The sequence below is a fragment of the Fundulus heteroclitus genome, unplaced genomic scaffold (genome assembly GCF_011125445.2).
Source record: "Fundulus heteroclitus isolate FHET01 unplaced genomic scaffold, MU-UCD_Fhet_4.1 scaffold_60, whole genome shotgun sequence".
Lineage (NCBI taxonomy): Eukaryota > Metazoa > Chordata > Actinopteri > Cyprinodontiformes > Fundulidae > Fundulus > Fundulus heteroclitus.
Window position 1 is genome coordinate 592,686 of NW_023397033.1, and position 27,142 is coordinate 619,827.

The following is a 27,142-nucleotide window of genomic DNA, read 5'->3' on the forward strand; positions in this document are numbered from 1 at the left end:
AAGTTTTTGTGCATACCAAATATGTGTACACCGATTTGATCTGTAAAAGTATAAAAAAATTATAAAAAGACAGAATGTCGATTGTAGTATTGATGGTCGTTTAACGTTACATCAGCACCGACAGACTGTGCATTTTATTGAACAGTTGTGAGTCTTGCTCTCTCTGCCTGCTGCCAGATGATATAGTTTTTAACACAAAAGATAGAATTTAGTCGTCTCACAGGTACTTAGTGGCGGATACAAGGGAGGGCGGGGGCGCGCGCACCCCCTGTTGGAGACCGAAATTATATTTTTAGAGCGGGCGGGCATTGGGCGGAAGCTGTACTTTTTTTTTCTTTTTTAGCCTCGGAGTGGCCATCGTTCTATTAGTACTGTATTTGATGTGTCAATCAAACAATTCAACCAATCAAATCAATGACTGAAGACAACATGCTAGCCAATTACGACTGGAGAGGGGCGGGTCGCTTGGTCATGGGAACTGGTCTATATCCTTCAGAGAGAAGCCGGCGCGGCTCGGCTGTGGTCACCGTCGGTGTTGGTAGTGTGGGATGGATATTTGGTCTGATTACCAAATAATTACAAGAAGAGACAAAGAAGCAAGCAAGTGCGAGCTGAAAGCAGCGCTATTAATTTCTGTTTGAAACGTCAGCATTGAAGTCAACACTGGAGTAAACATTGACGCTAGGAGGGTTAGCTAGACAGCTAGGAGGGTTAGCTAGACAGCTAGGAGCACAGGGAGCTGAACCAGACAGTAAAACTGCAGAACTGAAGAAACTTGGGTTACTGCAGGCAGAAGGGAACTCTGCTTTGTTCTGATCCTTGTTCTCCTAACTGCGGTAATTACAGAACCTCTTTTAGTATGAATTTGTATTTCAGTCAGTGTTCAGCCTGACACCAGTGCTCATGTTTATATATGCTAATGCTTTACTTTTGAGTCAAGTCACAGCTCTACAGGTTGCTGTATTTCACTGTTAGTTTCCATCCCACACCCAGCATAAAACCTGCCCAATTAAAAAGAAAAAAACAAGCCCAATACTCAAACTCTCTAATGTTAAAAGCGCAGAAGTATTAAACACATGAGAACATGCCACAATGTATACAAAATGTACAATCAGTCAACCAAATAACACACAAGATCACTTTAACAATCATGATATATCAACCGGAAAAAAACAAAAAAACATTTTTTATCAATAGTTTCCCAACATGAGTAATACATCTACCTTAATATAAACGTAATTTCTCTTACAGAATATAGCTCAATCAAACATTTCTCTTTCATGAAATATTTTTAAGTTGATCAGTAGAACTCAACCCCTCTTGGGGCATTTACATTGACCAATACAATTTCATAGCAACACTATATTAACCATTATTCTTTTCTTGTTTTATTATAACAATCAATATTATTCATTATAACTATTACTCATTGATGATGTCAGATTCGACTCATTTAAAAAAATACATGCAGACAATGAGATGGCATTTTATTAAAGGGGTTTTAGTTTTCTTCCAGACGTAGACAACTATTTTGATATATTTTGTTAGTAATTCTTCTAAAAGCCCAACAAATGTGAAAAGCTTCCCAAATTTTTACAATCTGCCCATAAGCTATGTTAGTTCCAGCTCATTGTGTTCAAAAGAAGCTTAATTGGGTGGAAACATGTCTAATTTGGTAACACTGAATACACTTTTTCTTTTTGTTAGATTTTTTTAGATTTTGTGATTTTATTGAGAGTTTGTTTCTTAGCACTATAGGAGATGTCACAGAGCCACTGTTCAGCCTGAAGCATGTAAAATGTTTTTTTTTTTATTGTGCCCCCCTGAAAAATGTAATGCCCCCTGTAATTTGTTTCTGCAGCCGGGTCTGTCCAAGCATGAATTTGAATTGCTCACAGCTCAGATCTCGCGTTATTACAACGTGACGAGATTAAAACTATTTCCAAGCAACTTGCATATGATAAACGATGAGAGTGAGAAAAAGATCTTTACATCAAATAAAGATGATCTACCGTCAGGATCAACATTGAAGCAGGAAATGAAGTTGTGGCACACAAAGTGGTCATCATCAGTGGAAAAACACAGCTCTCTCCCTGAAATTCTAAGGATAACAAATATGAAGTGCTACCCAAACATTTCAGTTATACATGTTACGAGTGCTTCTGTGGAACGTGCTAACCCGGGCCTTAAAGCAGTAAAAACTTTGCTAAGGTCGACTATGGGACAAGAAAGGTTTGTGGCTTTGCTACTTATGTATGTCCACAGGGACATTTATTTAGACATCAACAAAATCATAGACATATTTGCCCAGAAGCATCCCAGATGGTTGACATTTGTAAACCCATTATCATTGTCATCATAAAGTTGAAGGTGTTGTAGAAGAGAAGAATATTCTTTGTCAAGTCTTACTGTTCTATTATAGGCTTATGGCTTAACTTCACCATACATGTTCATTGGTTTAACTTACTTTAAAGTTTTTTTTCCTCTCAACATAGTTTATCCCCCTTCAAATATATTCAAAACTCCTTTATCACTTGAACCATAAACTGTTCTAAGTCCTTTGGTCTTTTTAAGTCATTTTTTTCTTAATATACTTTATCTGGATGAAATATATTGTTAAAATACATGTATATTAAAAAATCCTTTATCATTTGAACCATATCAAACTATTCTTAAGTCCTTGGGTCTTTTTATTTCATTTTAAATATAATTTCTGCAAATAAAGAATCTTTGTTTGATTAATTGTTGATAAGGATATTTTTTTCTTCAAACTATTTTTTAACCTTGTGCATGCTGTAAAAACCAAGATTTTTTTGGCTTAAAAATCCTTTTTCAATTACAATAATGTAATCATGCTAATTCCACTTATGTTCATGCATTAAAATCAATTCAAAAACCCTTAGCTGAATAATTAGGGTAGTGTGAAAGAGTAAAGATGGCATTCTTTGGTCGTTTAGCCTCACATTGTCTTGGCATGACTCTTAGGTGCGCACCCCCTTTTGAAAAATCCTGGATCTGCCTCTGCTACTCACATGCCTCCTGAGTTTAGGTCTCATAAACACATGATCTTTGTGTTTTTCAAAGCAGAATGAATTACAGATCCGGTTACAATCTGTGCAATGTACAGAGCAGTACTGCTGAGAGTACAGTTCGGCTCAAGGCAAACGGAACAACAACCCTCACAGTTATGCCTGTTGATGTCTCCGCAACTGTTAAAGCAGTAGCTGCAAATGTACTTAGAACCTGTGAATGCTGCAACGTTTTTTTTCTTCCATAATAATGGTTTTTGAACAGAAACAGAAAAAGAGGATTTGAACGATCTGAAAAGTCGGTCTGGAATTTACAAAGCAGTGCCTCCTTGCTGTCTTTATAGAAAATTACAATTTTCCTGGTTAGTAGCCCCAAAGCCATTCATTTTGGTGATGCTGATTGGCCAAATATTTATAATTTTCCCCTAGCAACATTATACGATTGGTTATTTCGCTCCACTTGGGGGGCTCCTTGAGTGACAGCCCTACGGTAAATATGTTACGTTCTGTCGGTGGAAAAATGCACTGTTAAATGAGAGTCAATTGGTAGAGTCAATTAGTAGAAGTGTTTTAATAATTCATATTACATGTAGCTACATACTATTAATGAAAAACTGACATTAATAATACTTTTGAAATCTACATATATTTTGACTTTTCCCCTCCACATCTAGGGAGGGCAGCGCCCGAGCGCCCCCTATGGGCCAGCCGCCACTGCCCAGACGCATGCTGAAAAGGTATATTTTAAAGGTCATTAGCCATTTGTGTGTTTTAATTTAAAACATCTGTAACTTGCTGCTGAAAGTGTAAACAATCATTTTCAGACGAGAGTGGTTGAGAGAATGAAGCGTTTAATTGATGGATGGCTTGTTCTACTGATAATAAACGCTCATAATTCCAAGCCGGGTCCGTCTGCTCCTGATGTCTATCCGGAGAATTACATTGATGTAAATTGACAAACCCAGACATATGCTGAACAGGTATATTTTGAAGGTTGTTCAAAGCTTACAACATTTAATTTAAAGCATCTCTAATTTGCTGGCTGCCCATTTTTACAGAGGTCACAATTTTTTTGGTTAACAGTTAGTGTTGTGTCGGTGGCTGGAAGAGTTCGTCCATCAGAATCTGGCAGGATCTCACAAGTCGAGCAGCTTGCAGGCGGTAGAATGATGCACTGCGACCTGAGGACGGAATTCGTTCAACAACCTTCGACGTTTCTGTAATACAACAAAAAAATATATAATTAGATTTTTAACATATATAATCAGGTTTGAATAAAAATTTCTGAATTATATCACAAGCTAATTCTTTGAATTATTTCAAATTAAGTTATATCTTCAATAATCTGTCTAGCAGCACATGCTTTGGTGATTATCCGGGAGATGTCTTGTCGGAATTTCAGGACTGATGAACGTAGGCTAATCAGACTTGTTCTCTTTTTACTTCTCGGCGGGTGGCTGGAGTTACTGCAAATTAAAATAAGCGGACAGAGACAGACTTTTTAAATGGGGTGATAAATAAATATAGTCCGGGGGTCGGCAACCCGCGGCTCTAGAGCCGCATGCGGCTCTCTAGCGCCCTGGAGCTTTTTTAAAAATGTGTGAAAATGGAAAAAGATGAGAGGGAAAATATATTTTCCATTTTAATGTGGTTTCTGTAGCAGAGGAAACCCCGAGACAAACACTCTCAATGTTTTCCAATGATGAAAAATGTGTAGAATACATATTACATTTCAAAATATCTGTCAACGGCGATTTGCGTCATAAGCTGCAGCACACGTTTCTTGCAGCTCGGTGTAGCGCCAAGCGGGTCGCAGTTGTAAACAAACCGGTGGGTGTGTGATGAGCCAAGGATCCTAAAGGGAAAAAGAGAAAGATAGCTGAGGAGAACAAAGTTCTTGGACAGTTCTTGGACCGAATCATTTGCTTTCATTGGCGATATCATAGTAAATTGGGCAAAAGACGGCTATTTCTGCCCTGCGATGGACTGGCGACCAGTGTTCCCTTTAAACTGCACGCGTGCGCCTTCGCAGGGTTCAGCGCGCACAGCAAATCTATGCTGCGCAGAAAATAAAATCCAAGCTGAACTGTAAACAAAATAATAATAGACCAAGTTATTTTATACTATTTTGCAACTCTAAGTGAATGGAAACTAAAATATATGAATAGAAAAGTAGAAATGGAAGTGCCAAAATTTGACACAGAATAAATTATTGCTTTCATTCTGTAAAGATTTGTTATTAATCTTGTGGGTCTCTGACTATGGAACACCTTTACTGAATGCAGCAGTAACATTCCTGACAGCTTGACATACAGCTGCCTCTGAAAGATTTTCTGCATCTCCTATGTTATTAAAAAGCTGTAGTTGGTATATAAAAAAAGGAGCAGCACAAAGAAATTTTTCAGAACTAAGAGCTTTCCCTCGTTGTGTTAGAAAAGCGATGTGCGGCTGAGAACATTGAAATAAATCATCTGAGGACCCCAAAGTGCTTTACATTGGTCAATCATTGACCCATTCACACCCTGACGGCGGTGAACTATGTTAGTAGCCACAGCTGCCCTGGAGCAGACTGATAGAAGAGAGGCTAAACAACACCACATTCTTGAGCTAAATCTCACTGCAGAAAATTTAAATAATTTAATGGAAACAAGAGTGGAACTCTGAAAGATGTGCACATCTCTCAGTTCTTCCTTAGTAAGACCCCCTACTCTGAAATAAAAATAAGCAATACAGCTATACAGCTCTTTAAGAAAATCCAAGAATTTTGTCTTTTTCATGTAATCGGGTTAAGTCAGTTTTATCTAAACTAAATAACCTAAAAGAAATTATTGCTGTAACTTGATTATTTTATTAAACCATGTAGCTTGATATAACCTCCGGTTTTGGACAGGCGTAATGTACCCTCAGTGTGCTCGTTTGATGTTGCTCACAGAGGTCAAGTGAACCCTCAGGGAGTTTGTGTGTTTGCTTAGACACATGAAAAATAAGGGGGAACATTGCTGGTGACCTGTCCAGAGTGAACCCCGCCTCTCGCCCGTTGACAGCTGGAGATAGGCAACAGCATCCCTCAGGACCCCACAAGGGATAGACGTTTTTGAAAATGGATGGATGGATGGATGGATGGATGGATGGATGGATGGATGGATGGACGGACTGGGCTATTTTTCATCTGGAAACAGATACAACACCTTAGGGGCGCAGCCATGATGAACTGGTTGAACTTGTACGGCTGACAATACAGCGATCTGATTGGCTGAGCAGCAAAACTCTAATCACGTGACCTTTTCGGACCGGAGCGCAACAGTTTATATTTTCTATTGGCTATAACGTACTAATATGCAATTGAAAACGTGGGACAATTGGTGTTTTGAGATCACTGCTATGTGTAGCAACTGATCCAAGTGGAAAAAAAGTTGCCCCCTGACAGTTCATACAAAAAGTCACCTTACAGTTTCTGGCCCACGGCCTAATTTGCACAAAACCAAAGAGAAGAGGATAATGCGCAGATATTAAGCTATAAAGTCAATTTTTTATATTTTATATAAATATAAAATATTTTTTATATTTTATATATGTTACCTTTTTAAAGGGCTGCTGTTTTATTGCACTCTGTTGCCCAAATAAGGGGTGCGGGGGAGGGATGGGGCGTTGTTGTGTTAGTGAGCATTAAAGATAACTGCACTTTATTTTAATGGGGAAGTCTGAACTTGTAGGAGGCCTATTGTACATGTTTCATTGTTACTTTTTTGAATCCCAAAAATAAAAATTACATAAAAAACTAATTTGTTCATTATTCATCAACGCAATGAAATATAATATGTTAATATTGTTATGGAAGTTAAATTTAAAGCCTCATCATAGAGCAGTATAGTTAAGTAGTGCTTTATTCTCTCCAGGATGTGCTGCAAGGAAAATAAAAATTAAACATGAATGCTCATTATGTATTCGTAGCCTACTTAGCCATTTGATAGGAGGCTAACATAGCTAATATAGACACAGCCCATGTTGCCTTTATTATAAAGGCTTATATCAGACTTTTAATTTTTTGCGGCTCCAGACAGATCTGTTTTAAGTTTTCTTGGTCCAATATGGCTCTTCAAACATTTTGGGTTGCTGACCCCTGATATAGACCATCCGTTCCTGGGCCAATGTGGTAACAGCAATGAACACAATGTTAACTTACCAACCAGCTGAGGAGATGATCGAGAAGGCTGTACTGCTGGCTCAGTCTCAATATTTCCGTGTTTAGACTGGGATGTTACTGTAGAAATAATAAGCGGACAGAGACTTTTTAAACGGGGTATAAATAAATAAATAAATAAAAAACAAATAAAATTAAAACCGCAAGCGGTGATGATCGGCCCTCGCAGCCAAGCGAGGGCCAAATTCGCGCACCGCCAGTGCCAGCCACCGCAGAAGTTGTCACGCATTTTTCCCGCCCGTCTACCGGGCGATTCACACGAACGCATTGGGCAGCACTCCCCCACGACTCACAAAAAATCTGGTGAAGATCGGTCGATGCAGCGAGGAGATAAAGCCGTTGAATAATGAAAATGCATTGGGCCACCGGACTGGACTAAAGCGTTCAGTGGGCCGGATTCAGCCCGCGGGCCATACGTTTGACACCCCTGGTTTAAACATTAGTATACCAATTTAATCAAAGGTATCTTACTAGCTGTTAATCCAGCTTTATGTCAAAAGTTAACAAAACCTTTTCAGTTCTTTAAAGTTAATTGTTATTTCATGTGTTTAAGGGTTTCGTTTCTTGCATTAAGACAGCTTTTATGAACATTTGACAGTTAAATTGGTGGATAAACACCCAAAAGAAATACTGTAACAGTAACACTTTATCAATTGGAAATATTGCTAAAGTATTACTTTAGCAATATTCCACATGTGGCCTCTGGTAATAAAGTCAAACATCTTGGTGCTATTTTTGACCAAGACAGGTCATTGAAATCCCATATTAAAAAGGTTTCCAGAGTTTCCTTTTTTCACCTTCTAAATTAGAAACATTTTGTCCAGGATTGATGCTGAAAAACTAGTCCATGCTTTTGTTACTTGAAGGCTGGACTATTGTAATTCTTTACTACTATCAGGAAGTCCACAAAATGTAGTTCAAGTCTTCAGCTGATCCAAAACGCTGCATCAAGAGTTCTGATGAAAATCAACAAAGGCATCATATTTCTCCTGTTTTAGCTTCCCTTCATTGGCTTCCTGTAAAATCAAAAATAGAATTTAAAATTCTTCTTCTAACATATAAAGCCCTTAATAATCAAGCTCCATCATATATCAGAGCTCTGGTTACCCCTTATGTTCCTAACAGAGCACTTTGCTCTCAGACTGCAGGTCTTCTGGTGTATCCTAAAGTCTCTAAAACTAGAATGGGAGTTAGATACTTTAGCTATCAGGCTCCTCTCCTGTGGAACCAACTCCCAGTTTTGGTCCGTGAGGCAGACACCCTGTCTACTTTTAAGACTAATCTTAAAACTTTCCTTTTTCCATCCATCTATCCATCGTCTTCCGCTTATCCTGGGTCGGGTCGTGGGGGTAGCAGCTTCAGTAGGGAGGCCCAGACATCCCTCTCCCCAGTCACTTGGGCCAGCTCCTCCGGGGGAATCCCAAGGCGTTCCCAGGCCAGCAGAGTCTCTCCAGCGTGTCCTGGGTCTTCCCCTGGGCCTCCTCCCGGTGGGACGTGACCAGAACACCTCACCAGGGATGCGTCCAGGAGGCATCCTAACCAGATGCCCGAGCCACCTCAACTGCCTCCTCTCAATGTGAAGGAGCAGCGGCTCTACTCTGAGTCCTCCCCGGATGACTGAGCTCCTCACCCTATCTGTAAGGGAGAGCCCAGACACACTATGGAGAAAACTCATTTTGGCTGCTTGTATCCGGGATCTCGTTCTTTCGGTCACGACCCAAAGCTCATGACCAAAGATGAGTGTAGGAACGTAGATCGACTGGTAAATCGAGAGCTTGGCCTTTTGGCTCAGCTCTCTCTTCACCACAATGGACCGGTACAGCGCCCACTTCACAGCAGTCGCACCAATCTGCCTGTCGATCTCCCGCTCCATCTTCCCCTCAGTCCTGAACAAGACCCCAAGATACTTGAACTCCTCCACTAGAAGCTGGCTCTTGGGACTTTCCTTTTTGACAAAGCTTATAGTTAGAGTGGCTCATGTTACCCTGAGCTACCTCTATAGTTATGCTGCTATAGGCTTAGGCTGCTGGAGGACATCAGGGTCTATTGTTCTTCAATTTTGCATGACTGTTGTCATTTCAGCTTTTAACTTTTTTGTTCTCTCTCTTTTTCTTCATAGTAGGTACACCTGGTCTGGCGTTCTGTTAGCTGTGACATCATCCAGGGAAGACAGATCACCTGTTATTACCATCTAATGTAAAACAGATTACTGGATCAATGTGTGCTTCTGTGCTTCTTTGTCTGTCTTGTTGTGTCTCTTCTCTCTTTTTTGTAACCCCCAGTCGGTCAAGGCAGATTACCATTCATACTGAGCCCGGTTCTGCTAGAGGTTTTTCCTTCCTGTTAATGGGGAGTTTTTCCTTCTACTGTCACTTCATGCTTGATCAGTATGAGGGATTGCTGCAAAGCCATGGACAATGCAAACGACTCTCCCTGTGGCTCTACGCTTCTTCAGGAGTGAATGCTGCTTGTTACGACTTTGATGCAATCAACTGGTTCCCTTATATAGGAATTTATTTTACCAATCTGGATAATCTGTCTTAATATGTATAATCTGATTGATTTTGACATTGTAAACTGCCTTTAGATGACATGTTTCATTATTTGGCGCTATATAAATAAAAACTGAAATGTATTGAACAAGAGTAAGTTTGTCAGTTTTCAAGCAGGATTTGTATATCTGTTCAACTTAAATATATAAGGAAACCAAAGAGTTAAGATCACTTACTTACCAAGAGAAATTCCTTTGGGGTTTATTTGTGGTCTCTTGCTGCCACCTGCTGGACAAGTTTGATCAAATCCAGATGCTTTACATGTCAACATGGTGTCAAAATTCAGATTTCAATCTAAAATGGCTTACTTCCTGTGATACTTGCATTATGTAATTAATTGTAAATTCTGAGCATCTTGCTGAGATCTACAACTGTACAAAATTTCATTACTCTACGATGAAGTAAGTGAATAGCAAAGGGTCCTTGGAAAATTGCTTGGTGGCGCTTTAGAGAAACTAAGTCCTGCTCACTAAAGTTTGTTATGGATTCCTGTTGGGGGGTGGATAAGGATGCATCCAAATGAGTTTTAAGCAGCTCGGCCCAAAACTGTGGAATTCAGAGCCAAACGTATGACAGCAGCGTTTGAGGTGAATATGCCACGCCGCCACGCCCCCCTGCTCCATCGAATCCAGTTGGGCCTGAAATCCACAACACACCAACATGTGTTCTGTCTCTGCACACAGTTTCATGTTGATTAGCTCAGAGGAGTAACATAGGGACCGCTTACAACAAAACATGACACTTCCTGTTGTCAGGGGGCATGGCCTAAGCAATGTCATCATTTGACCATTGGATATTATAGGAGACCTGATGGTGATCAATAACTAAAAGTTTGGTGCCTCTGTGTGTTTCTGTGGAGGAGATATAACACTTTTATTTTTTGTGGTGAATAGGTGAACTTTGACCCCTGCAAACCCTCCTTCAGCAAGCTCAAAAACTCACCGTTTTGATAACTTTGAATTGGCCATGCCTTATGATCAGACTGACCGAGTTTCAAGCCGATCGCTCAAAATCTCTCGGAGGAGTTCGATTAGATACCAACGCTGCAAATGCCAAATTTCAGGTCAAAATCAGACATTCAGTCTAAAATGGCCGACTTCCTGTGATATTTGCACTATGACATTAATTGTAAATTCTGAGCGTCTTGGTGAGCTTTACCACTGTACCAAATTTCATGTCTCTACGATGAAGTAAGTGAATAGCAAAGGGTCCTTTGAAAAATTGCTAGGTGGCGCCGTTGAGGCATTTTTCTTTTGATTTTTGTGACGACCTTAAAATACAAAACAGTCTTCATGCATCCGCCAAGTTTGGTGAGTTTTTGAGTATGATAAAGCCCCCAAAAAGGCCCCTTTTTAGGGGGGCAGAATAAAAATAATAATAATAATAAGAAGAAGAAACAACACAGAAACAATAGGCCTTCGCAGCGCTTAGCTGCTTGGGCCTAATTAAAGCCGCAAGCGGCGATGAGCGGCCCTCGCAGCCAAGCACCGCGGGGGTACGCGCACCGCCTGCCGCCAGCCACCGCAGAAGCTGTCACGCATTTTCCGCGCCCGTCCACCGGGCGATTCACACGAACCCGTTCGGCAGCGCTCCCCCACGACTCACAAAAAATCAGGTGCAGATCGGTCGTTGCAGTGAGGAGATACAGTCGTTGAATAATGATATTGCATTTGGCCACCGGGCCGGACTAAATCGTTCGGCGGGCCGTACGTTTGACACCCCTGGTTTAAACATTAGTTTACTGGTTGAAATGCAGTTCAAAGTCTTCAGCTGATCCAAAATGCTGCAGCAAGAGTTATGGAGATAGTTTCCTGCCAAAAGGTTGTAAACAAAAAAGGTGTTGCACATAAATAAAACTTGTTTTGTACACAAAAAGATATGTTTCACACACAAAAAAAATTGTTTTGCAAACTGTTCGCCAACCTTGCACTCAAAATATCATTTATAAGTTTTCCTCCAGTACAAAATGGTCTCTGCACGCACAAAACAGCCTCCGCTCGACTACGAAACAATCCCACCTACCCTGCGGTAAATTTGTGCCAAAAGTCACAAGATGCATTAGGAGTTGTTGTTGTTCAGACTTCCCGACAATGAGAAGAATTCAGTTATCTCTAAACTATTGGGCTAATTTACAAGGTCATAGTGAAGATCATCCAGCATAGAGCACTTTAACATCTTGTTGGGAAATGGAGAAGAGGGAAAGAAAAAGCTTTGGGTAGACAGTTAGACAAAAAGCAATGGAATTAGAATGAACTGATTTAATGTTCAGTCCAACAGTACCACTACCAGCAGTACCACCTTGGATACTACCTTCACATGGGGGACAATTTTGGGTAAAGTTTGGTGAGTTTTCATACATGTTTAAGCCTCCACAAACCCGTTTCAAAAGTCCCAAGAATAAATAATAATAATAATAATAATAAAATCTGCAGTTACAATAGGCCTTTAAAGTGTGCCCCCCTGAAAAAATGTAATGCCCCCTGTAATTTGCTTCTGCAGCCGGGTCTGTCCGAGCATAAATTTGAATTGCTCACAACTAAGATCTCGCGTTATTACAACGCGATTAAAACTATTTCCAAGCAACTTTCATATGATGAACGATGAGAGTGAGAAAGAGATCTTTACATCATATAAAGATGATCTACCATCAGGATCAACATTGAAGCAGGAAATGAAGTTGTGGCACACAAAGTGGTCATCATCAGTGGAAAAACCCAGCTCTCTCCCTGAAATTCTAAGGATAACAAATATACAAGTGCTACCCAAACATTTCTATGATTCTTCACCTTCTGTCAGTTATACCTTTTACGAGTGCTTCTGTGGAACGTAACTCGGGCCTTAAAGCAGTGAAAACTTTGCTGAGGTCGACAATGGGACAAGAAAGGTTTGTGGCTTTGCTACTTATGTATGTCCACAAGGACATTTATTTAGACATCAACAAAATCATAGACATATTTGCCCAGAAGCATCCCAGAAGGTTGACATTTGTAAACCCATTATCATCTTCATCATAAAGTTGAAGGTGTTGTAGAAGAGAACAATATTCTTTGTCAAGTCTTACTGTTCTATTATAGGCTTATGCCTTAACTTCACCATACATGTTCATTGGTTTAACTTACTTTAAAGTTTTTTTTCTCTCAACATAGTTTATCTCGTTAAAATATACTCAAAACTCCTTTATCACTTGAACTATAACAAACTGTTCTGAGTCCTTGGGTCTTTTTAAGTCATTTTTTTCTTAATATAGTTTATCTGGATGAAATAAATTGTTAAAATACATGTATATTAAAAAATCCTTTATCACTTGAACCATAACAAACTGTTCTAAGTCCTTGAGTCTTTTTATTTCATTTTACTAATTAAATATCATTTCTGGAAATAAAGAAAATCTTTGTTTGATTGATTGTTGATAAGGATAATTTTTTCTTCAAACTACTTTTTAACCTTGTGCATGCTGTAAAAACCAAGAAATTTTGTCTTAAAAATAAGTTTTCAATTACAATAATGTAATCATGCTAATTCCACTTATGTTCATCCATTAAAATGATTATCAATTCAAAAACCCATAGATGAATAATTAAGGTAGTGTGAAAGAGTAAAGATGACATTCTTTGGTTGTTTAGCCTCACATTGTCTTGACATGACCCTTAGGTGCGCACCCCCCTTTGAAAAATCCTGGATCCGCCCGTGCGTATCTTTTGCCCTGTTTCAGGTTAAATTGTCCCTCTGAGGTTCGCCTCAGCTCAGCATAACTTATAACATCAGATGATATTGTAACTGATTATCAGTAAGTGTGGCCTTCGTGATATTCTCTAAATGTCTCTTTAGTTGCATTCAAATTCCAAGTTAAAAGGAAATAAAATAAATGAATAGAAAACACTTAGAAAAGCAACCATATTTAGTTCCATACAGTTTTCTTCAAACCCAAAGCACAGTTTTTTACATCTATTTAAATCAAAGATTATGTATATCTAAACTCCTTTCAAATGGACTGGTTTGTGATGAATTATTATTATTACAAGCAATGAGATCTCAGTAATTTTATTACTGTAGGGCTAAAAACAAGTGATAGGATCTAATTTCATATAGTGTTTTAAGATATCCAGCGGCAGGACATCATCCCATCCACAGCACCGTCTGCAGAGCTCTTGCTGCAATATCTTGGCAGGCAGAGTGGCTGGTGACAGAAAACCCAAAGGATCATAGATTGAGCTGGTTGTGGACAACATACCAAGTCTTGTTAGAGACCGCTTTTTCACTTCCATCTTAAATTTGAAGGAGTCTGACTCGACACACCAAAACAGACCTAAAGCTCTCTCAACCGGAAGATTATCTCGATCCAAATCCAGCTCTTTTATATCCTTAGCCCATCGATCTTCTGCAATTGACTGCAACACTGCTCGACTGTTACTTATCCACTTTTCCAAAACGAATCCACCTCTTTTACAGAGAGCGCCAAGTTCCTTAACCATTTTAATGGCCTTCTCCTCTGATCCCACGCTCATCAAACAGTCATCAACATAAAAGTTCTGCTTTATGGCATGGATGGCTTCATCGGAAAAATCCTCTCTGTTGTCATCAGCAGTTTTCCTTAGTGCATAACTAGCACAACCGGGGGATGAGGCGTCTCCAAATAAGTGAACAGTCATTCTGTAGTCCTTAAGCTCTTTGGTGTAGTCTCCTTCAGGCCACCAGACAAAGCGTAGAAAGTCTCTGTCTTGTTCTGCAACCTTCACTTGGTAGAACATGGCTTGTATGTCACCCATAAAAGTCACAAGATCCTGCCTAAATTGAATGAGAACTCCCAGCAGGGAATTGGTGAGATTAGGACCTTGCAATAGTTCATCATTTAATTATTTTCCTTGATATGTGGCCCCACAATCAAACACCACTCGTAGGGAACCTTTTCTTGGATGATAGACGCCATGATGAGGAATATACCAAACCTTTCCTCCTTTACCTTTTAATTGCAGGTCAGGTACTGGCTCGGCGTAACCTTTACCAATGACATCCGTTAGACAACTTACATACTCTTTGTGAAACTGTGGGTTACGTACAAACTTCTTCCTTAATCCAACCATCCTCTGCTTTGATACTGAAAAGCTATTTGGTAAGATGACATCTGCCATCTTGAAGGGCAGCTTCAGGTAATAACTATCATCTTGAAGAGTTACAGAGCATTCCATTATTTCCATAAATCTAATGTCTTCTCTGGACATTTCCTTTTCCACTGAGGCCTTTTCATTAAAATCATGGTGGTACTGATTATTGAGCAGGAGCTCGAGGTTAGACACAGAAATTTTATTTACCACCACAGGATGCCGCTCCACATCAATACTGCTGCCTTTTCCACTTTTATTTAAAGGGCCATTGATCACCAACCCAACACTGTTCTTATAGCGTAAGGGCAGTCTCCACAACTGTGGACCACTTCCCAAGGTTCCAATAACTTGGGAGCGTTGGTTCCTATCAAGTCAACATTAGCCTTTAAGGTGGGAATGTGAACCTTTGACAAATAAGGCCACTTTTTCATATCTTCAGCAGTGACAATATCATCGGAAGTGACTGGCATCTGTTTCTGTGTGAGGACTTCTGGTAGAGGATAAAAGGTGTTTCCTTCCAACCCTGATACCTCTATACCAGACAATGAAAATGTTGAAACAACATTTTCTTGCCCCTTTGTTTTCAAAAGCACATTAGCTGTCTTTCCTGTGATGTTCAATTTGTGCATGAGATGTTCTGAACAGAACGTAGCCGTGCTACCTGGATCCAGAAATGCATATGTTTGTATGACCTGAATTCCCTTGGAGGACTTCACTTGTACTGGAACGATAGATAAAAATGCAACGATCCTTTCCTGCCCCTGTATGCCCACATGTCTGAAGAATAGTTGCTTTATCTGTTTCCTTTGACTCATCTGCCGTTTCTGAACCAATATTTGCCTTTGGAATATGAAGCACAGTAGGATGTTTTTGATCACAAACTTCACAGATCAAGCGGCTTTCACAATCTCGGCTTATGTGTCCCATACATAAGCATCCAAAGCAAATCACTTTCTCCTTTAGAAAACAAATCTTCTCTCTGTGTTTCTTCCCCTTAAACTGTTGACATTTTTCCAAAAGATGAGCACGTGAACAGCAATGACAGAAGAATCTTTGTTTCTTTGGGCTGGTTGTCGTAGCTTTACCTTCAGAGGGATCCACTGATGTTGCTGTAGTAGCAAAACTACTTCCCTTCACTCTGACCTTTGACTGCAACTTTAACTTGCTGGAAGGTCTTAAACCACCAATATTTTGTGGTACACATCCTCCAATGTCTCCAAAGACTGGGTCAGACAGAATCCTCACCTGCTTCTCCAGAAATACAACCACATCGATAAACTGAGCTCTCTGGTTGTATGTCTCCAAAATCTCATGAGCAGCAGTTCTCCATTGCTCTTTGAGTTTGTATGGCAGTTTGGAAATCACCACTTTCATGTTGCTTGGCATATCCAACTCCTGCATACATTGCAGCTCTTCCATTGCATTACAGCATCCTCGTAAAAACAAAGCATAAGCTTTTAGAGCTTTAACATCCTCAGACTTTATTAATGGCCAAGCTAGTGCTTTGTCTATATATACTGTTGCTATCTTGTACTCATTTCCAAAATGTTCTTGAAGAAGACCGTTTGCTACAATGTACCCACGTTCTGGATCCATGTGATGGCAGCTGCGAACCAATTCCTTAGGCTGTCCTCTGGTGAACTGCTCCAAATAATATAAGCAGACAGCTTTAGCCTCCACTCCTTGTTCAAATGCTTTAATAAAAGGTTTATATTGAAATGGATCCCCGTCAAACACAGGAATGTCGCGTGCCGGCAAAGACAGCAAGCGCTGTTGGTGCACTAGGGCAGCTGTTATTTCATTTTACTTATGCAAAATAGTGACAACATCTCCAGATAAAATTTCATCTGATCGTTGATGACTTCTTTTTCCCTGTTTGTTTTGGTCGAACATCCATCATTTCCTTTTTATCTTCTGTAAGAGAAACATTTTTCTCTGATGTTTTTTCACAAGTTGCGGGCTCACATCACTTGCCATGGGGTTAAGAATATTGACTGATGCCACTTTCTTCTTTTCCTTTTCAAAATAAGAGTTCATGCCATCTGTAAGAGAGAGACACCGTCCATCCGATGTCTGCAAAACTGCTAATTTAGCAGTAGATGCAGCTAGCTCGGTTTCCAACACAAGCTGCTCCTTTTTATCAGTTGTTCCTGTTCCTCCAGTGCATGGCGTTCCTTTAAAGCAGCCATCCTAGCAACAAGTGCAGCTCTTTATGCTGCCGCTTTAATTTGTACAGAGGAAGCGGTACTTGATCTACTGCTGCTAACGCTTTTGTTGCCATGTTTACCCACATTGGAAACACTGTCATTAGGGTCAATATCATCATTAACAACACCATCATGAATATTCAAATGACCAGTACCTTCATTTTCTGACACAAAATTTCCTTCAGATTTGACCGACCCTCTTATACTTTCAATAAATTCATTATTAAACATCATTTTTGCCTTAAACCATGTTTCGTGTTTTTCTTTTTCGTCTGGTGGCCATAAAATTATTTGTGAATCATGCATACACCTTATTTCATCACACAATTCAATGAATCCATCAAGAGATTTTTGCACCTCTGAGAGTTTACCCCTTTGCATTAAACTTTGTATTGTTTTCCTTAAACTGCTAGCTTTATTTAGCTTAGCCTTTCTACCACTTTGCAATCTGTCTACCTTATCAGCAAGTGAACATTTAAAGCAGAACGTTTAACCACCCGTTTGCTCGTTTGTGTATCACTACAGCTGGTTACCATGTTCTGGCTGCCATCAGCAGCTGATTCACTGGCACCCGATGGTTTATCCATTTTAGCCGCGCAATCCTCCATAATTAAAGTCCGACAGTCCACAGATCACAACAGTTTGTTGATACAAAATTAATTGTTCATCCACTTCAGCAACCAATGCATTGGAATTATGCCCTTATGTGTGCACACTATATTTAGATGGCCATCATATCGGTGGTAGCGCTACACATACCTAATCCAGACAAATGATTGTTCAAATCCAGCGCCGAGCTGATCAACGGCGTCCTCACCGATGTCTATCCTCTCCAACGTCACCTCAGGTGAGCTGAGTTAGATCAGCTGATGCTCCACTCCAAACACGCAACCTCCAGCCCAGTCTTATCTTGCGCAATCACCACCATCAACCATGCAGAAACACTTATCTTTACTTATGCACAGTTTGTGAAGATGCACAAACAGTTTGTTTTTTTTTTTTTGAACTTTTTATTTTCAATCGCTGTTTTATATCAACATATACATGTCCACTTTTGTCACATCTCACATTTTGCATCCTAACATCTTTACACGGATCATTCTAGAAATTTCACCCACATCAGGAATCCCGTCTGTTAAGTCCCAACTACGCCACAGGTTGTCCAGGCGCCCTCGATGAGAGATACAGCCAAACATATACACATCTCCTCCCAAATAAACATTGGTCCCATCAAGACAAACCCACATTCACTGACCCATCCATGGACATATAAATCACCGTACTTGAAGTGATGGGGACAACAGTAGACATTATGAACATACATATTAAAGTAGAAAAAGTACACCATAATACTAATACAAGACGAATTCAAAAGGTACAAAAGCAAAAAATAAAATTAAAATAAAAATAAAATACAATTAATTGATTGGTTGCTATAATAATAAAATGTTACAAAATTTTGAAAAATGTCAGTGTTTACCAAATCTCTTGTTCTGTCAACAAAACATGGAGATACTCAGTTTATTGACATAAATGAGCAAAGAAAACAGAAATACTCACATTTATGAAGTTGATATCAGAGACGTAGGCCTCTTTTGTTGGGTGTTCACGTCAATAATAAGCTGGACTGGACTCATAACACCGACGCTCTGTATAAGAAGGGCCAGAGCCGCCTCCACCTCCTGAGGAGGCTGAGGTCCTTTGGAGTGAGCAGGCCCCTGCTTAAGACTTTTTATGACTCTGTGGTGGCCTCAGCCCTTCTCTACGCTGTCGTCTGCTGGGCTCCAGGCAGCGCAGAACGGGACAGAATGAGGCTGAATAAGCTGGTGAGGAAGGCCACTTCTGTCCTGGGCTGCACTCTGGACTCAGCGGAGGAAGTAGCTGAGAGGAGGGTGTTGTCCAAGTTCACATCCATCATGGACAACACCTTCCACCCCCTGCACCAGACTGTAGAGGAGCTGAGCAGCTCCTTTAGTGCCAGACTTAGATACCCTGTCTGTAAAAAGGAGCGCTACCGCAAGTCATTCATTCCTGCTGCAATCAGATTATACAGTGCTGCACTGTAACTGTAACCAATGTGCAATAATCTATCTAATTCACTGTGCGATAACCAGTGCAATAATCCTGAAAGAAGTGACTTCTGCTGCTATCAGTAACTGTAACCACAACTTTTATAACTTTGGGCAATAACTAATGTGCAATAATCTATTTAATACACTGTGCTATAACCTGTGCAATGATCCGAAGAACTTCTGCTGCTATCACCAGGTGAATATATGTCAGTACATGTGCATGTAGGCATATGTATGTGTGCATATATGTATGTATGTATCTATCTATATATATATATATATATATATATATATATATATATATATATATATATATATATATATATATATATATATACATACAGGGGTTGGACAATGAAACTGAAACAACTCTCATTTTAGTGTGGGAGGTTTCATGGCTAAATTGGACCAGCCTGGTGGCCAATCTTCATTAATTGCACATTGAACCAATAAGAGCAGAGTGTGAAGGTCCAATTAGCAGGGTAAGAGCACAGTTTTGCTCAAAATATTGCAATGCACACAACAGTATGGGTGACATACCAGTGTTCAAAAGAGGACAAATTGTTAGTGCACGTCTTGCTGGCGCATCTGTGACCAAGACAGCAAGTGTTTGTGATGTATCAAGAGCCACGGGGTCCAGGGTAATGTCAGCACACCACCAAGAAGGACGAACCACATCCAACAGGATCAACTGTGGACACACGAGGAAGCTGTCTGAAAGGGATGTTCGGGTGCTAACCCGGATTGTATCCAAAAAACATAAAACCACGGCTCCCCAAGTCACAGCAGAATTAATTGTGCACCTCAACTCTCCGTCGGGAGCTCCACAGGGTCAATATACACGGCCGGGCTGCTATAGCCAAACCTTTGGTCACTCGTGCCAATGTCAAACATCGGTTTCAGTGGTGCAAGGAGCGCAAATCTTGGGCTGTGGACAATTTGAAACATGTATTGTTCTCTGATGAGTCCACCTTTACCGTTTTCCCCACATCCGGGAGAGTTACGGTGTGGAGAAGCCCCAAAGAAGCGTACCACTCAGACTGTTGCATGCCCAGAGCGAAGCAGTGATGGTTTGGGCTGCCATATCATGGCATTCCCTTGGCCCCATACTTGTGCTAGATGGGTGCGTCACTGCGTGGACTTGTTGTTGATTTTTATAATAAAAAGATTTCCCTTTTACACAACATTATGAATAACCTCAGAGTTTAAGAAAAGTATTTGCAATTTCAACAGTACTTTTACTCAGTTAAACATTTAAGTGCATTATGCATAGGAACTGGTCACAGTGATTGTAAGATGTTGAAAAACATTTATTCACAGTTTTTGGGACTTAAAAACACACACTAAGATGTTAGACTTGAACTCCCATCCCTCCAGACTTCCATAGGCCATTGTTCATCTAGAGTTCACCATCCCACCATTTTGCTTTGAATCCAACCAAGCTGGTCAACTTCTTTAGTGCTTCGTTTGTGCCGTTAAAATTAGCATTTATGCTGCTTTGGTTTCGTAGATAATATAAGTTTTAATTTCGGCCGGTGCTGTCAACACAGGCTGCTGCTGTAAAATAAAGCGCTACATTGTTATTCCTTTGCTGGTGCTGAGCTGGAGCAAAAGCAAACCAAAGTGGTCAACTTCTTTAGTGCTTTGTGCATGTTTGTGCCGTTAGAATTAACGTTTGTGCTACTTTGGTTTCGGAGATATTGTGAATTTTAATTTCAGCCGATGACGTCATCCCAGACCGCCGCTTCAAAATAAAGTGCTACGTTTTTCTTTCTTTGCTGGTGCTGAGCTGGATCCAAAGCAAACCACAGTGGGCTACTTTTTCAGTGCTTTGTTTGTGCAACAACAACCTTGGAATAAAATAAAATAAAGTTTTCATTAAGATTTGCAGCCCAATAGTTTTTGGGGAGCGTTAAGTTTTTAATATTTTGTGCTGAGCTCAATACACAAAAAACCAAATTGGTCAATATTTTTAGGCATTTCTAATTCAATCTATATGCTTTATACTTTCAGCTGATAACACAGTCAATATATTCATAGTTGAACAATATTTCCCACTTCATGCATAAAGCCAATAAAAAGTGGAATGGTCCTTCAGCCTCATTAAAGGTTTAGCTTAGGTGGACAAAGGAACGTTTTAGGAGATCGTTCCTTACAGTGTACTTATACTTTATAGGCTGACCAGTGTGATTTATTTTTTGCAGTTTTTCTGTTATTGATTTTAGTTTGGGTATGTTTTCTGCGTTATATAAGCCTATACTTTAATTGCCCTTTTGTTAGGTGCAGACACCCCCAAATCTCCCTATTGTAGAGCAATAAAGGTTTGCTATTCTAATTAATTCAGAGGAGTAATGAACTATGACTACTAAGATCAACTATAACCAAGTTACTGTTTGAAAATGTTATAAACATTATACTCTTGAAGAATAATAAACCCTTCTGATTAGGAAAAATAGACTTTATGAAAACAGTTGAACATTCTAATAAATGAAATGCCTTTTTTGGTGGCTCACTTGACATTGCTATCTAAAGTAAAGTTCTTTAAATGAGACAAAATAAATCGTAATATTTATTCAGGAATAAAGTACAAAACAATATAACACACATTTTACAATAGCGGCTAAAACAACTTGCATGATAAAAGAAAAATATAAAATTAAAAACTGCTTTCTTGAGAAAAGTGTTGAGACCAAACGGTAGATCTGACCACATCTTCTTACACAATTGAGGAACATCATTAAGGACGCCAGCCATCCTGCACAGAGACTGTTCCAGCCACTCCCCTCAGTCAGGAAACTAAAAAAACAAACAAAAACATGTTTCCCCAGAGATCTTTGCCAATAGGCAGGAATATATAAATTATTTTATAAGAATGTTGTAGGGGAGGGGGGGGGGGGCTCGGTAGATGACACGACTTCATAGTAATGTTACTGATTTATCAGTAGAAATATATTAAAAAGACTTACGTTTTTTCCAGTGTTGGCAATAACATATGATTTACCGTAGCACTTTATTTTGAAGCGGCGGGCTGGGATGACGTCATCGGTTGAAATTAAAATTCATAATATCTCCGAAACCAAAGCAGCACAAACGATAATTTTAACGGCACAAACCTGCACAAACAAAGCACTAAAAGAAGTAGCCCTAGTTTGATCGGATTCGAAGCAAAATGGGGAGATGGTGAACTCTGGATGACCTTAAGAAATATTATTTAATATCTTCAAAACCAAAACAGCACAAACGCTAATTTTAACGTCACAAACCTGCACAAACGAAGCACTAACCATTCCGTCTATTTAACTGAGTTTTTTCTGTGGGTGGGGTGTCAGCTTCACGCAGCTCTTTACCGGCGCTGCAGCGGAGGAGAGATCGCGCTGCTGTTAGGCTTTTACTGCCATCCCTCCAGACTTCCATAGGCCATTGACAAATTTAATGAAAAGTAACATAAAATTATCTTTAAAAGACAAAATGTTGAAAAATCAAAGGGCTTATTTAACGCTTTGAGAACATATCTTGTATTCGGCCACAAAATCAACAATAGTAGAATGATCTTTTAAGCTTATAAGACCATTTTTAAGATGCCAATACGTGTAGCATATAAGAGAGGACCCAAGATGGCGGTGTGAGAAGCAGCTTTTTTGCAGGCTCTGATTAAAACGTATTGTTTTATCCCAAGATAGCAAATTCCTTTGCAACTTTCCATAACCTCCATTAGAATTCAACCTTACACTTCCTTTGCAACCTTGTTTCTAATTATTGCTTTTTCAGCACTTTTTATTTGAGTCTTTCGGTCTGAGTTGCCAACATGACAGACCATAACTACAACTTCACTGCTCTCCGCGAGGCTTGTGATGAGAGCGACATTGAAGACATTGATGTCGACGAAGCCTCTTCCAAAAAAAGTAAGATTAAGCTGGACCACACGCCAACAAAGAGCCCTAAACCTAAAAAAATGAAGGGGAAAGACCAAGGTGATGGAAATATCGGTGCCGCTATTCTCCAGGCTGTTCAGGCGTTGACCGAGAAAATGGATGAACAGACTGAACTGTTAAAGAGTTTTGATAAATGCATTGAAGCTAACACCATGGCTACAAAAGAAAACAAACAAGAAATTCTTCAGCTCCAAGAAAAGATCGACGAGCTTCAAAAAGAAAACAACACGCTAAAAAGAGCAACCGAGGACCAGGCTCGGTACAAAAGAAGGTGGAATTTGAGGCTGACAGGATTACCAGAAAAAGAGGGAGAAAACACAAGAGAAGTCGTCATCGGAATACTTACCAGAGTTGTTCCCCTCTCCATGGACCGGCTGCGAGACACTGTGGACACGGTTCACCGCCTGGGTAAACGTGGCTCCGCGGCTACTTCCAACAACACGCCGAGGGTGATTATCATCCAGTTCGGGATGAGAGCCGTCAGAGATGAAGTGTGGAAAAAGTCAAAGGACGCGCGGGTGTGTAGCGAGATGCATATCCGCTTCAAAGAGGACTTTTCCAAAGAAGATCGGGATGCGCGTTCCTAGCTGTGGCCTCTGGTCCAGGATGCCAGGAAGAAGGGGAAAAGAGCGTTCCTGAAGGAGGGCTATGCTCTGATCGACAATCATCGTGTGGACCCTAACTGACCAACATTCTTTAGTTATATTGGTCTATAGCAGGTACTGTGAATTTACCTTGTTAGTTAAATGTTTGATTACCCAAAGGGTTGTTGCAAATGTTATTACAAAGTTCTGTTTGGGATATAAGCTACTCATTCCTGCGCAAATCCTTTTCAGCGCACTTTTGGTACTTTGTAAATGTTATCTTTTTTTTCTTTAAATACAAGGGGACTGAAAAACAATGTGAAACGTAAGGCAACTTTTCTTTTTTGTAAGGAGCAAAAGAGTAATATTATTTTCCTGCAAGAAACTCACTCAGTGGAGGCAGACACAAAATTCTGGAAACAACAATGGGGAGACAGCATTTTTTTCAGCCATGGCACTTCACACTCAGCTGGAGTGATGATTATGTTCAACAGGTTTTCTGGAAATGTGATTAACCACATAAGTGACATCAATAGTCACTGGATAATGATGGTGATTGAATATAGTGATGTAAATTATATTTTGATATGTGTATGTATGTGTCTTTTTTTATATGGACCATCTTCTTATGCCTGTTTCTGACACTATTAACATTATCCTGCTGTTGGGTAAATATATCCATTGTGCTAAATGGAGAAATGCTCAACCCTCCTTTCATTGGTTTATCAATGACTTTAAAACCTTTTTTTCCATCTCTTAAGAAGATAAAAAAGACAGACATGCAAAAAAATTGAGTTTTGACCTCTCCCAACTTCTGCTATTCTAATTGCACCTACCGTTTTTGTTGTTTATATTTCAATGTCTCCTATTTTTGATTTCGATAGTTGTCTTGACATAAATCCCCTGTTGTTTTGTATTTGCACTTTTGTATTGTAATTAATCTTTGTTTGTTTATGTACATTTTGCCATCCTCTCTGAGTCTTTTTTCATGTCAATGTTAATTGCTTAATAAAAAAAATAAAAAAAAATACGTGTAGCATATAGCTCAGTGGCGTGTAGACTAGCCACCGCGTTTCTACCATAATATAAAACCGACATTAAATAAACGACTCACCTTCACGTAGTTGCAAGGAAAACACCCAATGGAACACCCAATGGCATGAGGTGAACTGTATTGATTTAAATTGAAAAAATCGTTTTTTAAAGCCAAAGGGAAATGAAATATTGGGTGAAAATGTAATTCTCTAAAATTGGCACAGCTTGGATTTGAACTTTCGATCTTCTGCTTCGCAGCCTGACACCTAACCCACTCGACCAAAACACCAGTGTCGTGCTCAGCCGAGCATTATTGAGAGGTCAATTGTGTTAAGAAATGTTTTTTGCGAATTCTGTTCCAACTGTAAGTCGAAACGGCGTCAAGTACAAAAAGCCCTGATCGCGGCGTCGAGACGCACGTTTTGATATATAGTTTGTGGGGGTACAGCATACGGTTCGGGCTGTATTAACGGTGACGGAATATTAATAAACAATAATAATAACTAGAAACGTTCAACTTCTGAAGAAGTTGAAGAAGGCGCCCGCCTGGTGGTGCGCGTAACCGTCAAAGGCAAAGCTTCCGAGTTCCTTGGTCGTAGGCTTTTATCACTTGGGGATTTTAAATCAAATCTTCTGAGTGTGAAAAGGATTTGTCTTCATCAAAACCTGCCGACCGGGAAAACTTTGCGTCTGCAGAGCTGCAAACTGCGTACTTCGATCTGAGACGCAGCTAATGACCTAATTGGCGACAGCCGACAGTCAAAGTTTGCCATTCATTTTCTACGGTAGTCCTAAACCACTACTGACATAATACACTTTTTGGCCACAAGCGTCATTTTGGGGGCGTTGTTTCCACTTCTTTTCGTAGAGCCGTTTTTAATAGAAAGAAGAAAAGGCAAAAACGGTCCAAACAACAGGTCGTAACGTTTACATTTGTAACCTCTGCCTTACATAAACACTAGAATTAAATCTTAATAAATAAAAGTATAGACAATTATTTCAGTAACTCAATTCAGTAAGTGAAATACACTATATACAGGAGTTTGACAATGAAACTGAAACACCTCTCATTTTAACGTGGGAGGTTTCATGGCTAAATAGGACCAGCCTGGTGGCCAATCATCATTAATTGCACATTGAACCAATAAGAGCAGAGTGTGAAGGTCCAATTAGCAGGGTAAGAGCACAGTTTTGCTCAAAATATTGCAATGCACACAACATTATGGGTGACATGGGTGAGTTCAAAGGAGGACAAATTGTTGGCGCACATCTTGCTGGATGTGTCAAAACTTTCTTCAATTGAATAAAAACAAAACTGAAGTAATAATATTTGGACCAATAGAGGAGAGATCAAAAGTTAGCACACAGCTTCAGTCGCTTCAGCTAGAAACCACTGACCAGGCCTGAAACCTTGGTGTAGTGATGGACTCAGACCTGAACCTCCAAAAGCATTTACAGACAGTGACAAGGTCGGCTTTCTATCACCTGAAGAATATTTCCAGGATTAAAGGACTGATGTCTCAGCAGGATCTGGAAAAACTAATCCATGCGTTTATATTTAGTAGAATTGATTACTGCAACGGTGTTTTCACAGATTTGTCTAAAAAGTGGATCAGACAGCTGCAGCTGATCCAGAACGCTGCTGTCCGCGTCCTCACTAAGACTAAGAAAGTAGAGAACATGAACCCAGTTCTAAAGTCCTTACACTGGCTCCCTGTATCTCAGAGAATAGACTTCAAAATACTTCTGTTAGTCTATAAATCCCTAAATGGCTTAGCACCTAAATACATTACAGACTTGTTATCAGTGTATGAACCCTCCAGACCACTAAGGTCTTCTGGCTCCAACCTACTCTGCATACCTAGAACCACAACTAAACAAGGAGAAGCAGCATTTAGTTCCTATGCTCCGCTTATCTGGAACAAACTTCCAGAAAACTGTAAAAGTGCGGAAAGCCTGAGTTCTTTTGAATCAAGATTAAAAACACATTTGTTTACAATTGCCTTTGACTGTTCTAGTTAAACTGTTTTACTGTTTTTAATGTTCTTCTTTGTTTCTACATTCTATCTCTACTTGCTTTTATTCTATTTTGTAGCTACATTTTATTCCTACTTGCATTTATTTTACTATATTTTAATCATGTAAAGCACTTTGTATTGTCTCTGTACTGAATTGTGCTATATAAATATATTTCCCTTGCCTTGCCTTGCATCTGTGACCAAGACAGCAAGTGTTTGTGATGTATCAAGAGCCACGGTGTCCAGGGTAATGTCAGCATATCACCAAGAAGGATGAACCACATCCAACATGATTAACTGTGGACGCACGACGAAGCTGTCTGAAAGGGATGTTCGGGTGCTAACCCGGATTGTATCCAAAAAACATAAAACCACATAACTCTACTTATAACTAACTTTCTGAAATATAA

General features: G+C 39.7%; 1 protein-coding gene and 1 long non-coding RNA gene across 2 annotated transcripts in view; one reads left to right on the forward strand and one right to left on the reverse strand.

The window, feature by feature from the left end:
- The window catches only part of kcnj13 (potassium inwardly rectifying channel subfamily J member 13), a 113,910-nt gene that overhangs the window by 70,112 nt on the left and 16,656 nt on the right, over window positions 1-27,142 (forward strand). The window lies entirely within an intron of this gene.
- LOC118561292 lies at window positions 3,615-7,686 on the reverse strand. The gene is made up of 3 exons (XR_004929926.1): window positions 7,213-7,686; window positions 4,759-4,884; window positions 3,615-4,246 (listed from the first exon to the last, which is right to left on the reverse strand). It is a non-coding gene; the product is annotated as an uncharacterized LOC118561292 (long non-coding RNA).